Genomic DNA, 16,956 nt, shown 5'->3' with positions numbered 1-16,956 from the left:
AATTAATTTCGATAAAGTCACGCGGTGATCAAAGCTTTCCTAATTATAGAAAAGTTTTATCGAAAAACCAATTTGTTCTGCTTTCGTAAGTAAAAGTAGTCTAGTTGATGCCTTATATCGTGTTCATTCGTATTGCTCTTTTATTTTAGCAAAAATGCACTGTTAGAGGATAGACAGAATAATCAAAAAGTGTCTTCAAATGTAAAGTCATGTGCAAGCCTGAACATTTTTCACAGCGGCAAGTGATGGCAGCGTTTGTTTACGAAAGTAACAGCGTTGCTAAATCGTCTGGAAAAGTATTCGCACATCTCTTAATATAGAATCCCTAGTCGATACCATGCAACCTCACACATGCACCACCTCGGCCGAGGTAACAGAAATCACCGTGCGATGCTTGCCTAACGAGCGTACAAATATCGATGCACCGTCAAATGCAAGGCTGTGAATAAAAGGCCTTCTATTGATGGCCTTCTGTGTCTTAGGTTGCTGACGAGTGCCAATAGTGTGAGTCGTATATTTTCGATCTGCGTAAGATGTGTTGGCCTGTCTGTACGTTTGCCACCCTTAGCAAAATCCTAATCTAGAGGACTTGATTGCGTCTGCGCTTTGCCATTCGGGCCAGATAGTCGATCAGGGCATGCAACCGAGACTTACCTTTTATGACTTGTCACTCAGGTTGACTGATTGCACGTGGTTGGAGTGTGAAGCCCGTTACTCTGTTTTCTAAAACCGTTTATGCTGCAGATTTTAGAGAGAGATTTGCAATACGTGCCACTTTTCGGGATTACATACACTCCTCTACCATCCAAATTCACACTTCGATCGATTAAAGCACTCTGATCTGGCTACTGTGCGATGTGCTCAATTCGGCTTCGAGCTATTAGTGCACGTGTTTTGTGTGCAAAAAAAATTAGAGACGATATCGTGCGATTGTTTGCGTTTATTCTTAACCAGATTGCACTCCTGGAAATTTTGTGTACATGTTGTCGGCAATATCTCAAAAATTGTAACAAGTTGCGTAAAACCTCCGCATATCGTTTCTATCCATGTTCTCCTGCGCTATCACACTATCTTCGTGATGCCTTTTTTCTGCGGTGGATTCGTTTCTCTTCTACCCTTGCTACACTGTACCGCATTCGACTCCTAGCAACATTTTTCCCGTCCGTTAATCGTTTACCAACCAAATCATTAAACCAACCATTTCGTTGGATATTTTCCCACAATCTGTTGACGTCGTCAGATCCGGCGAAATCTCCTATCCGCTCGTCCAGCTTCTGGTGGTACTGTTCAGCAGCTCCTTCAACTGTGTGTGATACCAGACATAACTAAATACTCATCCTACTTCATCCTACATCCTACTCAAATGCAAGGCTGTGAATTAAAGGCCTTCTATTGATGGCCTTCTGTGTCTTAGGTTGCTGATGAGTGCCAATAGTGTGAGTCGTATATTGTCGATCTGCGTAATGGAACGTACACACGATCAAGCAGTTCGACCAACATTAACTCCACCTCCCGTATATTCAAACATCCAGCAAGTTTTACCAACAGCGGCACGAACAATTAATTTATTCGACCAACAATATCACACACGAACAACTGAAGGGCCAACTTGAGCACCAACCATCAAAAACTATATGGGGGTTTGTGCAACTTCACTACAAATCCTCAAACATGTTCGGCGAACCTTGACTCGGGGGCGGCCCCGACAACTCAAACCAAAATCTAACCGTTTTAATTTTTTCCAACCGAGCCGCCAACTGTCAAATGGTTGTTCGAACTACACACGTTCAAACAAAGCACCAACCAAAGCGTTTCCTTGGGGGCGGAGTCAATGTTCGTCAAACTGCTTGACTGGAGTGTACGCTGCATAAGATGTGTTGGCCTGCCTGTACGTTTGTCACTCTTAGCAAAGTCCTAATCTAGAGGACTTGATTGCGTCTGCGCTTTGCCAATCGAGCCAGATAGTTGATCAGGGCATGCAACCGAGACTCAAATCACTTGCCTAGCGTACTGGTTTCTTGGGATCAAACCCCACCGAAGGGATCGGTTACCCTCCAATACCTTTTTCGAACTAAATCTTTCACACGTTGTGCATATGCATAATCGAGTTGCAGACAAAGTAATCAAATTTTAAATTAATTCAATATTCTCAATTTCGAGTAGATTAAGGTCAACGTTAGGTAAATTAAACTCAGCCTTGGGTATTTTTTTTGCCCGTGGTTAAAGACAAACCACCGACGAGGGCAAACTATTTACCTAGTGCGAGAATAATCATAAGCAGTGGTGCAATTTATCAGCAATGCCTGCTGAGTGTGATTCTTTTGTTTTGTATTTTTCTCTGCTACTCTTTGCCTATGATAATGCCTTTCAGTTAGAAAGATAAAGCAGAAATAGCTTAGCCAACTCGGTTAGCCAACAGAGGGCTGAAGCTGATGATCATTTGGCACAAATTTCCTGTCTTTGACTTTCAAGTGATAGTATTCACCCATGCATTTATTATGCATCTCGAGAAAAACACAAATATTGCGGATTCCTGCTGCTTGCCTATCAGGTAATCGCAACAGTCACTAAATACAACAGAGTCAATATGAATCTTCCCCATCATATGCACTTGCCATGAAAAACTCTCTCATGTGCTCAGTGACTCCGGTGGTCTCTCACTAATACAATCGAACACTGCTTTCATTTGGCAAAAAACCCTGATTAATCCACCTAGCGGTGATGATGCCTTTCTCGCTCGTTCAAAAGGGTTGACAAACATATTATACAAGTCTAATATAACACTAAATAGGGCTTATTTTTCACATTTGTTTATGGCAGCCCTTACTTTGTACCGTTAAATGCACAACAACGATCCATAAATAACATCTGAATGTTCCACCTTAAATCCATAAAATAGTTCAGGCTTATCCATAAAGAATAATTTTAAGATCCATAACTAAGCATAACTAAGTTAAAAAAAATAAATCAAATAATTGGAAAATAAGTATGTACCTTTAAACATGATCAAGAAAAACAATATCATTCCTGCTATTTTCCCATGAGCGTATGACAAATGATCTATAAATGTTTTAAAAATTATCCATAGAAAACTACATTTAATAAAAAATACAATTTTGCGCAATTTTTATCGTGATTATGATCCATAACTTCAGTAATATGATCCATAACTTCAGTAATATGATCCATAACTTCAGTAATATGATCCATAATTTTGGTCAAATGACAAATTTTCGAGTGTTTCCCGTTTTGAAGTCAGAATCCAGCTTAGGCTTCTGGCACCTTCTGGAATAGTATGATTCTTCATCATATAGATAAGAATTAATTTTTTGCTGATGAGCAGTTCCGGTTTTGTCATTGATATTTAACCACTTTTCAACTAAAATTTACGAATTTGATCCGACTTAATAAAATCTTCTCTTCAGATTTTATTAAGTCGGATCAAATTCGATACTAGGGTTTCGTTTCTTCATATGGAGAAAATTTCGAAGTGATTAACCGAAGGTTTGATTAAAGTTGATTAATTTTAATTTGCTTTTGTATTTATTATACTGAACTGAACTAAACTTATTTATCAGATCACTCAGATCTACAGGTAAACTCCTGTACAAAATTTGATAAATTACTCGTGACAGAGCTGGTGTTACCTAAATCAGCATACTTGTGTCAATAATGTGTCAGGGAATCAAAAATCGTTGTTTACCTTATAGCCTATTCAGATTACGCCATTAATGACATAATAATTGGCGTTTCAGGGTAAATACGCTTTATGATGTCATTATTTACGTAATATTCCATACATTTTGCGCTGTCAAAAGATACCCTCTAAAAAGAATTTATTACGAACAATTATTACGAGAGAGCTTTCGTTCTAACTGGGATGCAGGGAGAAATTCAACAAAACAAAACTGACAAGCGTCACGCTCTCTTTGCCAGAGAGAAAATTCTCTCTGTTTTCATTTCGTTTCGTAGTTGACAGTCATGCTCTTTCTGTCGCACCAGGGTCGAATGCATGTTAGATGGAAATCTACAGAGCGCTGAAGAATAACTCGGATTGTGATGGTTTTGTGGAAAGCATTTTATAAGATGAAAAATAATGATGATAATTATTTATTCTCCACTTATTCAGCATGAATTGTTTAAAAAACAGATGCTCTCTAGAATTAACATGAAGTATTTAACTTAAACCTAGATTTAATAGAACCAATCGAATAAATTTTCTAAGTTCAAGGGCCAATGCGGAAGACAATTTAAAACGTAGGAATGGTTGTAAAACGAATATATTTGATGGATAAACATGATTTCATAAATTGTTTCAATTCTGCTCATGAATGGCTTAATATACTTTGGATTTCAACATTTTCACGGGACAACTTTACGATTTGAATGGGTATATACATATAATAGTAGAATAACATTAAATAAAACATGGATTGGTAATGCATTAATTCATCCAACATCCAGTTTAAATTATATCACATCCACACGATTCGATTTTGTTAGAAGCTGTATCATTGATTGTCGAGTAGAACGCAATGGTTCAGTTTCCATTTTTGAAAAAAAAATTAAATTGCTGAGTTGCCCTTCATACATGGAGATACTGGTGGAAATACATTTTAGTTCGGTAATATTTCTTGAAAATTGGTCCAATCGTCCTTTTTTTTATTTATTTGTGAGAATTCCCAAAAGTATCTAAATTTTTCTATCAAATCTCCGTTCGATCATAGTACAGAATCAAAATACTTTTTAAACTTAAACATAAATTGAGGAATAGTCTGATTCCCCGAAGAATGGCGCTCAAAACTAATGAATGTAGCTTCGCTCATTATCCTTAATGAGAGCTTCAAATATTCTTCGAAAATCCCTTTTCATATTTTTTTTTAAATTTTTTTTTTTCGTAGAAACTTTGTTCAGAAAAAAAGTTCGATTGTCGCCACACAAATGCTTAATTTCGCAAATTAAATTTTAAAACTCTCCTTGAATTCAACCCTGTATTAGCGTGCAAATGAGGAATCATGGAAACGTCAAGATATATTATCTTGCTGCAGTCTGAACACCTCGTAATAATTGGATACCCTCTCACTTAACAAAGTCATAAATAGCCCAATCTGAATAGGCTATTAGTGTAATTTGTTATGGATTATAGCAAGGATGTTTTCGATCATTTAGTAATATAGGTTCGATAATTTAGTAGTTTGTCAATAACTCATTCCAGAGGTTAAATGTCGAAAAATATTCACACCAGAAGTTCACCATAAAACACGTTTTAAAATTTAACTTCTGGTATGAGTCATCGACAAACTAAATGATCAAACTTAGATTACTACATGATCCAAAACATGTTTGGATTGTAGAAAAGTTTGGATACATTTTCCATTGACTTGCCAAAAAGAAAATTTTTCTCCGAATCCTTCCGAAACTCAGCTTCTCCCACATAATCCGAGTGCTATTTGAAATCTTCCAACAGATATGTTGTCACTATGAATGGGGTTCCAATTAATTGGTCTAGCGAAGTACAAGATTTAGGACTTATGTATAGCATGAATTAATTAACTATCAAAAACCACACAGAAGTTATGCAAGCGAAAAGGTACGAATATAGTAAGTTAATATTTATAAAAAAACCCTGATTAATCCACCTAGCGGTGATGGTGCCTTTCTCGTTCGTTCAAAAGGTTTGGAAAAATCTAAAATAACACTAATATGTGGATTGGTCTCATTTTTCATATTTGTTTATATGCATAAAAAAATTTCTCGCCAAACGCAATTTGTTGCAAACAAATCGGATGAGCATGAGAGAAAAATGACATTTTATTTTATAGTTTTAAAATTAGTATTTTCGCTATAAATTTTGACCCAATTGTACGATCCGGCCAAGTTTCTACAGGAAACAATGAGACATTCTGCGTCGAATGCAATTTAATGCGAGCAAATCGGTTGAGGAAAAGTGCTTGAAAAATTAGTGACATTTTTTAGCGATTTTCCCATAAAATAGTATTCGAGAAAGGCAAAAATGGTATAATTTTCGATCCCATAGTCCGATATGGTCAATTATCAATAGGAAACAGCGGGACAGGATTCTACGTCGAATGCAACTTGTTGTGAGCAAATCGGTTAAGGATAGGTGCCCGAAAAATGAGTAACATATTTTACGCGATTTTTTCGTATTAATTTGTATTTTGGCCATAACTTTCGATCCCATAGTCCGATCTGGCCAATTTAAAATAGGAAACAATGGGACAGGATTCTACGTTGAATGCAACTTGTTGCGAGCAATTCGGTTGAGAATAAGTGCCCGAAAAATGAGTGACATTTTTCACGCGATTTTTTCGTATGAATTTGTATTTTGGCCATAACTTTCGATCCCATAGTTTGATCTGGCCAATTTCAAATAGGAAACAATGGGACAGGATTTTGCGGCGAATGCAATTTGTTGCGAGCAAATCGGTTGAGGATAAGTGCCCGAAAAATGAGTGACATTTTGTACGCGATTTTTTCGTATGAATTTGTATTTTGGCCATAACTTTCGATCCCATAGTCCGATATGGCCAATTTCAAATAGGAATCAATGGGACAGGATTCTGCGTCGAATGCAACTTGTTGCGAGCAAATCGGTTAAGGATAAGTGCCCGAAAAATGAGTGACATTTTTTGAGTAGTTTTGCGCACACACACACACACACACACACACACACACACACACACACACACACACACACACACACACACACACACACACACACACACACACACACACACACACACACACACACACACACACAGGGGCAGCAGGGACTTTGTCCAAGGCTGACGACCCCTCCCCATGGCCACTGCAGTCAGACCAGGACCATTGTCCCTAACCTAATCCCAAGGCGTCAAGCGACGACCCGAGGGATGCATGGCCAGGGGGTGAAATAATAAGCTAGGCCTTTAACGGAGCCTGTGGGGTACCTGGGCACCCTCCACAGTAATTGTCCTCACCGCGTCATGCTGGGCTCTGGCGTGGTGGACCTTTTTCCCGAGCAACTCGTGGGACCAATATGGAAAACCAAGGCAATTCTTCAACTAGTAGTAGTGGTGAGGCGACAACCCCTTCGCAAGAGGTGGGTTGTTCAGGTCTCCGCCTAGGGAGGCCAGAGGCAATAGTCGGCAGCTCAGTGCGCAGCGCTAGCGTGGGTCACTTAACCTTCATCTCGGCTAAAGGAACGCCGGTAGAGGTTATTGACGACCCATAGCTTGTGGAGGCGATGAACCGCAAACGCGATGGCCTTTCGGCCTTCGAGGTGGCGACGGAACAGCTGGACGCCATCATCGACTTTGCGTCATCGAAGCATAATATCAGTAAGGACCTCAAGAGGAGCTTGATGAAACTTCGAAAGTCGATGTTGGACGCCAGAAGCTGGAAACGGCGGTCGGGACGGCCAAGTGCGAACCGTGAAATCCATGGAGTCAAGGTCTGCACCCAGACTGAGGCCCAAGAATTCGCGGATTTGGGCAAGGTCGAATCGACCGAGGACGTGCCAGCGAAGACAGTGGTGCCAAAGTCTCATCAGACCGAGGCTCAAGTATTCGCGGGCACGTCGGGGGAAATGCTCCAACGGAGCAGACACAAAACGGGGAGACAGTCTCCAGGGATGAGCTCCCTGGGGCCGCCCCAAAACGCGGAGGGTTACTACCCCGAACAAGGAGGTAGTGGGGCTGGGAAGCCGAACCCCGGCCAGGTACCTCAAAACCGGGGAGGAAGGACCTGGAAAGGTCCGTCCACCCAGGAAAGACGGTGGTAAGGGGTTGCAGGCTGAGAGCTCTCAGCCGCCCCAGACCAGGGAAATAGAGGGATGACGCTCCTGGACCCTGGTCAAGAATAAGAGGAAACCGAAGACGTCAAGGGCCGAAAAAGAAGGCCCAGGCGAATGAGGGTAGCAGAAAGTCTCAGGGTGGGCGCCAATCGCTCCAGGGCGATGCCCTAGTCATCAAAACGGACGAGGCTAAGTACTCGGACGTCTTGAAAAGGCGATGAGAGGTGACGTCAAGCTCGGTGAACTCTGGCGCCGACGTACGTCGAATAAGACGTACCCGGATGGGCGAGATGATCCTCGAGCTAAAGCGGGGCGTCTCGCAAAAGGCGCCGCCTACAAGAAGTTGGCGGAGGAAGTCCCAGGGCGAGACGGTCAAAGGTGAGGGACTCACGATGGAGGTGAATCTAAGGGGTTAAAGACCTGGACGAGATCACCGAAGTCGAAGAGCTCCTCACGGCACTGCGGCGACAGTGAAGTGGAGGCGTCCACCGCAGCCGTTCGGCTACGGAAAGGTCCAGCAGGACACAGGTAGCATTGGTTCGGCTACCTGCAGCTGACGCCTCAAGGTAGTCAAGTTAGGGAGCGTCAAGGTGGTGGTGGTATGCCCTGTGGGCATACGAGCAACCCGAAGTTTGCTTCAAGTGCCTGGAACCGGGGCACAAGCAATGGGACTGCAAAGGCCCTGACAGAAGCAAGCTCTGTCGACGCTGCGGATTGGAGGACATAAGGCGCAATGCTGCACGAACCCTCCCAACTGTTTGATCTGTTCAGCAAAGCTGCAACAGCAAGCACCCCATGGGGGTTCGAAGTGCCGGCGTGTTAAGCGTGCTGCAAAATCACAGTGCAGGTAACGCAGCTAAACCTGAACCACTGTGATGCAGCCCAGCAACTGCTGTGTCAGACAGTCGAAGACTGGGGGACGGATATCGCCATCATAGCAGATCCTTACCGGGTACCCGCCAGGAACGGTAATTGGGTCACCGATGGGTCTCAAATGGCGGCGATATGGACAACGGGAAATACCCAGTTCAAGAGTTGGTGTCTTCGACACACGAGGGATTCGTCATTGCCAAAATCAACGGGTCTTCTTCTGCAGCTGCTATGCGCCTCCTCGATGGTCGATCGAGCAGTTCGGTCGAATGCTAGATTGTTTGACGGCTAACTTGATGGGGCGTAGGCCGGTGGTGATAGCGGGGACTTCAACGCTTGGGGCCGTGGAATGGAAGCCGATCCACGAATCAACGGGGGCAGATCCTGCTGGAATCACTGGCCATGTTGGATGTGGACTTGGCTAATGTCGGTACCAAAATACCTACAGCTGGAACGGTGCCGAGTCGATTATCGACGTTACGTTCTGGAGCCCTGGCCAAACGAGTAGTTCGAACTGGAGGGTAGATGATGGCTACAGCGACCACCTGGCGGTTCGCTACAGTATCGACTAACCGACCAGCATTCAGCGGACGGAAGAAGAAGGGCGAGGCTTGGTCCTCGTATGGAAGACATCATACTTCGACGACGAGGTGTTTAAGGAAGCGCTCCGCCGCAGCACAATACTCTCGGTCTGAGTGGCGAGCAGCTGGTAACAGTACTCGCGTGCATGCGATGCCACCATGCCTAGGAAAGTCCACCCTAGGAATGGGAGACCACCGGCTTACTGGTGGACTCAAGCAATTGCGAACCTGCGCCGCGCCTGCCTACGGGCAAGGAGGCGGATGCAGCGAGCACGCACAGAAGAGGAGCGTGTTGAACGACGGGTGGCGTTCGTGGCTGCTAGAGCCGCTCTGAAGACTGAGATTAGATCAAGCAAAAAAGTCTGCTTCGAGGGCCTGTGTCAAAGTGCCAACGCGAATCCATGGGGTGACGCCTATAGGGTCGTAATGGCCAAGACACGTGGGCGATGGCCCCCACAGATATTGGTGATTGGAGATGCTGGAGAGGATCATCGCGGGGCTCTTCCCACGTCATGACCCAAGTCCCTGGCCTTACTTTGTGGAGCAGCCAGGGTGGCCGACGAGGGAAGAGTAACCGTGGTGGAACTTGCAGGGATTGCACAGTCCTTAGTGGGTAAGGCGCCAGGACCGGATGGTATTCGAACCTGGCCATTAAAGCAGCCATTGCCGAGGCTCCTGAGATGTTCAGATCTGTCATGCAGAGATGCCTGGACGAGGGAGTCTTCCCTGAAGCATGGAAAAGGAAGAGCTTGGTCCTATTGCCTATTGCGGGAAAACCACCGGGGGATCCGTCGGCATATTGACCAATATGCCTGCTTGATACGACGTGGAAGGTGCTCGAGAAGATCATCCTCAACAGGTTGTTGTTACGCACGGAGGGTGCGGATGGTCTATCGAGTAACCAGTTTGGCTTTCGAAAGGGTAAGTCGACCGTAGACGCTATCTTGTCGGTTACCAAATCCGCGGAGATATCTAACCAGCGTAAGAGGAGGGGAGTTCGCTATTGTACAGTAGTGACTCTCGACGTGAGGAATGCTTTCAATAGTGCCAGTTGGGCAGCTATTGCAGATGCGCTCCTGCGTCTTGGAATTCCCGAGTACCTGTTCAAGATTCTCGGAAGCTACTTCCAGAATCGAGTACTGGTATACGACACGGAGGCAGGTCGAAGGTGCGTTGACATAACCTCAGGGGTTCCGCAAAGGTTCCATACTGGGTCCGGTGTTATGGAACGTCATGTACGACGGTGTCTTGAGGTTGAAGTTCCCGGTGGGCGTGGTAATCGTCGGCTTCGCTGACGATATTACGCTGGAGGTCTACGGCGAATCGATCAAAAAGGTGGAGGATTAGATTAGAGTGGATTAGTTCCAGGAAGTTAGAACTGGCTCACCACAAGACTGAGGTGGTTGTTGTTAAGAACCGAAAGTCGGAGCAACAAGTGGTGATAAGGGCAGCCAACTGCGCGGTCACCTCTGAACGCTTCAATTAAACTCTTGGGGGTAATAATCGACGATAAGCTCACCTTTGGTAGCCACGTCAATTACGCCTGCAAGCGTGCCTCCACAGCTATAGTGGCATTGTCCCGGATGATGTCCAATAGCTCTGCGGTTTATGCCAGCAAGCGCAAGCTTCTGGCTAGCGTTGCTCTTGTCCATACTGGTATGGGGGCCAGCTTGGGGCACAGCCCTGCGTATTAACTGCTACAGAACGAAGTTAGAAAGTACGTATAGGCTCATGTGCCTAAGAGTTGCGAGCGCGTACCGTACCGTGTCGCACGATGCACTCTGCGTCATCACCGGTATGATGCCTATTGACATCGTTATCGGTGAACATACGGTGCTTTGAAATGCGCGGCACGAGAGGCATCCGCAGGACTGTCAGGTTGGCCTCACAATGGTCAAATGGCGGCGTGCGTGGGACAGTTCCACTAAGGGTAGATGGACACATAGGTTGATACCGGAGATAGGTACGTGGGTCAAGAGGCGCCATGGAAATCACTTTCCACCTGACCCAGGTCCTTACAGGCCATGGTTGCTTCAGACAGTACCTACACCGGTTCGGACACTCGGCCTTCGCCTGGCAGTGTCCGGTGTGTGTTGGTTTAGAGGAAACGGCGGAACACGTGTTGTTCAAAGTGTGCCCGCGTTTTCGCACAATGCGTGACCACATGCTTGCCACATGGTCTGGACACTACCGGACAACCCTAGTTCGGAGGATGTGTAAAGATGAAGTTGGCTGGAACGCCGTTTTATCGGCTATCGTCCAAATCGTCTCGGAGCTACACAGAAGGTGGCGCGTGGACTCGAGGGATGGCTAGTTCAGGCGCAAAATAGGTGGTCCAAGGGTTCGGAGTCGGCTTCATGGGTCATACCGGTGCCCTGTGGTCGAACTCGATCCTTTATCGAACAAGTGGCCGCGTGAAAACAACATGGTATCGTCGCTTCGCGGCGTCGGTCAACCAGGTGGGTTCCAGGCCCGAGGACGGAAAGGGTCCTCGTCAAGGCTGGGGCAGGCGTAGGCACCGCGTCGGCAAGTCCTCTGTGTGCTGGCGAATAGGCCCTATCGCAGAAAGGTCAATTTAGGTGCACGCGGCATCATCATTCTTGATACCAGTCGTGCAGAGGGAAGCAGGCGCGAAGTCGACCCTGCCCACCTTCCGAGTGACATAGGGCGGTAAGGCCACCTGGAAAGCCGGCAATGCGCTGGACGATACCATGGTGTTCTTCTAAAAAGCGAGTCACGATGTTCGATGCTGCAAGGACACAGCTAACCTCGAGGGTGCGTTATGCACTGGCCCCCTTTGAAGCATTACTTTCTGGGTTGTACCGAAGGGACGATGGGCTTGGCGGCAATGGAAACGGTTTAGCTGGTCGGGGATGCAGTCCTGCCTCCCTCATTGGAGGTGGCCCCTAACCCAGCACTTCCTGGTCAACCCAGGATGTCTGTTGAGCAGATTCCCCCTCCATTGTTTAGGAAGAAAAAAAAAAAAAAAACACACACACACACACACACACACACACACACACACACACACACACACACACACACACACAGACATCACCTCAATTCGTCGAACTGAGTCGATTGGTATATAACACTATGGGTCTCCGGGCCTTCTATAAAAAGTTTGTTTTTGGAGCGATCATATAGCCTTTACCGTATACTTAGTATACGAGAAAGGCAAAACCCTGGTGTACACCCAATTATGTCCTCCGAGTATTTGTATTTCACTTGCGTCTCAAGTAGAGGCATATGAGATGTTGTAAGATCTCCACATTGTCATTGAGTGTGAATCAAATGATCTACCGAATCAACCAAGGCTTCCATCATGTCTCCAGCCACGGTATCAATCCAATTATATCCTCCGAGTATCGCATCTCGCATCTTCATGTACAAAACATGTGCATGGGCTTGGAGGACGCGATTGGCTGCACACTTTTGCTAGGACACATGGCATTTTGAGGGACTTGGAACATGTCATTTTCATGAACAAAGTTTGTACATGAGCTCGGATGACGCAAATGGAAACACACCTTCGCGGGAGAGATAGTTCCAGGCAAGGCTGATTTGATTGACTGTTTGATTCCTGCTCTAGGGCAATTCGGAGGATCGCAAGTAAAACATAAATACTAGGAGAACACAATTGGAGTGATAACGTTGCTAAGGACATCATGCAAGTCGGGGTTAATTTGGTAAGAAATCTAAATACACTTAGCGCCAATTTCTTCACCTCCGCTTAAAGCCCCAAACGCAATATAACGGAACGGCGACGGAAACGGCAAATTTGACAGAAAATATATGGGCTAACTGTCAAATTTTCCGTTTCCGTCGCCGTTCCGTTGTATTGCGTTTGGGGCTTAACTCTTAAGCGGTGCTTACCCATATGCCTAAACCTGGTTTAGGCACTAAGCGGAGGTGAAGAAATCGGCCCTTAGTGGACATAATTGCGTTGATATCGTGGCTAAAGACGTCATGGAAGCCTTGGTTGATTCGGTAGACCATTTGACTTAAACTCCAGGACAATTTGGAGATCTTATAACATCTTATATGCCTGCTTTTGAAAGGTAAGTACAAGACAAATATTCAGAGGACATAATTGGGTTGATACCGCGGCAGGGGGACATTATGGACGCCTTGGTTGATTCGATAGACCATTTTACTCAAACTCGAAGACAATTTGGAGATCTTACAATATCTCATATGCCTGGAATTGAGATGCAAGTTAAAGACAAATATTCGGAGGACATAATTGGGTTGATACCGCAACGGGGAATATCATGGAAGCCTTGGTTGACTTGGTGTGCCGTTTGATTCAAATTCCAGGACAGTTTTGAGATCCTAGAACATCATAATTTATTATCACACATGCTTCGTATATAGTTTTCATTTATTTTAACAAGTTCACGGAAGACAACATGCTTGAAAACATTTTCTGAAGACTCATATATCCTGTACCGTCGTCGGGGGTGACAACGGGTCAAATGGGGATGATAATGGGTCACTGTTTCAAGTACTTAAAATGCTTGTAGAATAGATTAAATGTATCTGAGACCTACACACTTAATTTTTTACTAAACTTTTACCGAGTTTCGCACAGCCGTGCCCCAGCAAACATGTTTTTTGCCGAGATTTCTGTCAAAATTGCTGAAAATCAGCAAATAATTTGCCGAAAATCAGCTAACAAACGTCATTTTTGCCGAGATATCAGTTTTTATTTTGCTGGGAAGACGGCTGTGCGGATTTTTGCCGAGCTGCAAAATAAAAAACTGAGTGTGTAGATACCTTGAACCATTTTGCTATCCGACCTCCAGGCTGCCGGTGAGAGCGATGACCTATTCTCATCCCACATACCCACATACCCATGCATTGTCACCCCCGATGGCGGTAATATAAAGTGGTTCCATCAGGCACAGAATTATCATCGTATGGATAGTAGGGATGCTCAAAATGTGTTCTTATGTTCCAGGTGATGTCTTTTATGTATAATTCCAATATTTTTATCATCACTTTATGAATAGATATTATTTTTGGTAATGAAATATGAGTATATCTCGGGGTCGTACACTTATTACGTAAGCAATTTTTCTGGGTTTTTCGAAACCCCCTCCCCCTCGAAACGCGACAGTGCAATTTGACAGCCTGTTGATAATGATTGTTATTCTTTTACGTGAGTCGCGTCGCATCGCACGTCGCGTCTACTCTGGCGGGCACCTAAGTCGAGTCAAGTACGAGACACTGAAGATGACCTTACTGTTGAGGTCGAAATACGTATCTGTCAAGGTACAATTAAGTGGTGGAATTAAATGGGATTGTACAAACTCGTCTTATGACAAGTGACAAAATCGGTTGAGATTATGAGATATAGCCATTTGAAAATTTAGTTAATACAACGATTTTCTGAACGAATGAATCCTATTGGTTATTAGGTTTTGAAAAAAAAAATGGTGAACACAAATGATGAATGAAGTACATATACAAATAATCATATGATAAACATTTTAATAAATGTCAAAACCTAATCCCAACTGCCCCGGAACAGTTATCACCACACCGCCGCCACATGGCACCCATGGGCGATGCCCCTCCACCGCCTTGACGACCTTCAAAATTTCACTTGAAAACGAAAAAGGTACCTGACTACCCTGTCGGTAACATAAGGGAAACACGTGACAACCATGCCTCACGCGACAGTGCAGCAAATCAGCAATACACCGAATCGGGAGCTGCCCACAATATACTGTAAAACGCAGAGTTTACACCCCGTCTTGCGTTATGCGATGCTGGAAACAAGCTCCTTATTATCTTATGCTTAGAAAATAAAACCTAGCGGCACAGAAAGTCGACAAAATACAACGCAGAGTTATACCACAAACATATTTAGTTATAACCTCTCTTGCGATATTTCGAAGATAGATTTGATATTATTATAAGGCAGCATCCATAAATTACGTAACACTTTGAGGAGGGGAGGGTTGCTCGAAATGTGACAATCCATAAATTTTCAGATGCTTCATACAAAAGTGTGACATGGGGAGAGGGAGTGGCCAATTTTTGCGTTACGTAATTAATGGATCTTCCCTAAGTTTAGGATATTACATTAAGCAAGGCTTCAAAAACGAAATTCCTGGATTAAAATAAAACGATTCAATCAAACTATTATATAGGTATATCCGTTGATTTATTTGTCCTCGCCCGGCGGACACCTGATCTGGGCACTTATTTCTTTCAAATATTATTTCAATTCTCGTATGCCCCCCACATTATTTATTTATAAGTGCTGACCACAATACAGAAGATTATGAGCAGAAAGGAGGTAGGCACAACTTCTAGAAATCAACCACCGCCAACGAGGTTGCCCCAGGTTTTAACAATGTTTTCATTATCATGACTTTTATTAGTATTAATTAGAATAAACATCGTTAGGACCTGAGTCGTCTGTTGATGTATCAAACAACAATATGGTCCACGTCCACGTGTGGGAACGTGCCCGTTTCACCTCACCTCTCAGATATTTCTCAAAAATATAATTTTGATATAAATCCTTAATACAATCTTTGAATACATTAAGGCAGAGCTTCCAAAACTTTTGGGTATGCGACCCACCTAGCAAAATTATATATGTCTCGCGACCCACCTATAAAAAAGGCATTTTACCAAGTAGTATTAGGCATTAATTGAATCAGAATGTCATCTGTTTCGGCTTCTTCCACATACAAAATATTCACGTTACCTGTACAAATGCAAAAAATGACGAACATGGTATTGTTTGTCAAAATGTTAGCGTTTTTATTTTACTACATTAGGGGACAGCTTTTAGGCATAAATGTTTGAATAAAATAGCGTGGTGATGGATATTTAAAATAAAATGCGGTTTGAACTTGAAATAATGTTCCTGAAAAACACGATCAAAAGGTTCGGCATTCGAGCTGCAATTAATATTTGTTCTGCGCGACCCCCCTGGGGGTCGGGATCCACAGTTTGGGAAACCATGCATTAAGGTTTTGATCCTTGAGGATGATAGGGATTTATTTAGACGATTTCTGTTTTAGAAGCTTAAATACTGTACCTAAAAAAATAGATCACCATGGCATTTCAGTGAATTCAATTATTAATAAACAGAGTATTTTTGAATTTTAGTAATAAAATATGTCGTACTCCTATTATCTGAAATAACCAACGATCCAGATCTCCCTGCTTGGGCTCACAAGTGACAGATGAGAACGATACCTGCAGAGCAATTCGATACGTGCGATCCTTTCCTCTACAAATGATCGGGAATGGCGCTGTTACGAACTGTCTTCTCAGGTAGGGATGGGGCCGGGTGCAGTCCCTGGAAAGTGACAGTGTTTACCACTTGGGCCAACTCCGGCGGCAGTTTTTCAATGTGCAGATACAGTCGCTCGGATGCGATACTCAACCAACGAGGTGGGAATCGTGGGCTTCCCGCTGTCCGATTGGTTGTCCTCGATGCAATCCTTGGAGAAAACTTTTCACTCACTGTGGCGGCCATAGTTTGAAATTTGGACCAAATTCCTTAAAATTACTTTCTACTCATGTGACCGACAGGACCAACGATACATCAAATCCATTTCTGGAGTAAGTTTTATGGTAGCGCACAGTCCAGCTGTATGAAAATCCCGATTGTGTCATCGTTGTCATCATTAAACCCTTTTCTTCGATCGTGGCTTCGGAAAGGTTAAGCAATTTCAGAGT

The sequence above is a fragment of the Armigeres subalbatus genome, chromosome 1 (genome assembly GCF_024139115.2).
Source record: "Armigeres subalbatus isolate Guangzhou_Male chromosome 1, GZ_Asu_2, whole genome shotgun sequence".
NCBI lineage: Eukaryota > Metazoa > Arthropoda > Insecta > Diptera > Culicidae > Armigeres > Armigeres subalbatus.
The sequence above is the reverse complement of the archived record's forward strand: the minus strand, read 5'-3'. Positions refer to the sequence as shown.